The sequence below is a fragment of the Saccopteryx leptura genome, chromosome 13 (genome assembly GCF_036850995.1).
Source record: "Saccopteryx leptura isolate mSacLep1 chromosome 13, mSacLep1_pri_phased_curated, whole genome shotgun sequence".
NCBI lineage: Eukaryota > Metazoa > Chordata > Mammalia > Chiroptera > Emballonuridae > Saccopteryx > Saccopteryx leptura.
This window is the reverse complement of record NC_089515.1, coordinates 54,366,659-54,367,484: the sequence shown is the minus strand read 5'-3', so window position 1 is coordinate 54,367,484 and position 826 is coordinate 54,366,659.

The window sequence follows — 826 nt, the reverse complement described above, 5'->3', positions numbered from 1 at the left end:
AACACTCGTTTGGTTTTTTTTTAACCCCTTATTTGAAATGTTTGTGTAGCCTCAGGTTTCATATCATTCTAATTCCTCAATTAGATGTTTTCCATTTTCTTTGTAGAAATGAGTAGCCCTGGTCTCCATCGCGATGTATAAGATGTCCACCTGTGTTCACCTTAGGGCGCAAATCCACAATACATCAAGGAATTCACCATATCGTGGTTACTTTCTGACATAACAAAATGATGGCATTACAGAAAACCACCTCTCAATTTTATTAAATTTAATTTCAGAATTTCAAAAACATATAGAAAACCACCTATATTTTAACATGTTAATACCTTTTACCTGTTTTTGAGGTGTATAACATTTTAGCCTGATCTGTGGTGGCACTGTGGATATAGCGTCAACCTGGAATGCTGAGGTCTCGGATTGGAAACCCTGGGCTGTCCAAGGTCAAGGCACATAGGGGAGTTGATGCTTCCTGCTCCTCCCAACCTTCTCTCTCTTTCTCCCCTCTCTAAAATGAATAAATAAAACCGTAAAATAAACATAACATGTTATTATACGTTAAGCACCTAGAAAATTAGAGAAATATAAAACACTAGAAAGCCCGGCGGTCATACGAAATGACCACTGTTCTAGATATTATAAATTTTAATTAAAATGATTTGTGCAAAGGTGTCTGCTAATTCAAACTGAATTACCCAGGGCAGGCGGTTAGGACGCCCCTTTGCTTACTGCCCCACGGGGTTTCCCCCTTCTACTTGCTTAATTGCTTAAAGTAGAGTGCAATGAAGGAAACCACTGGTGGTACATTTCTTAAGAGCCACCGCTAGCT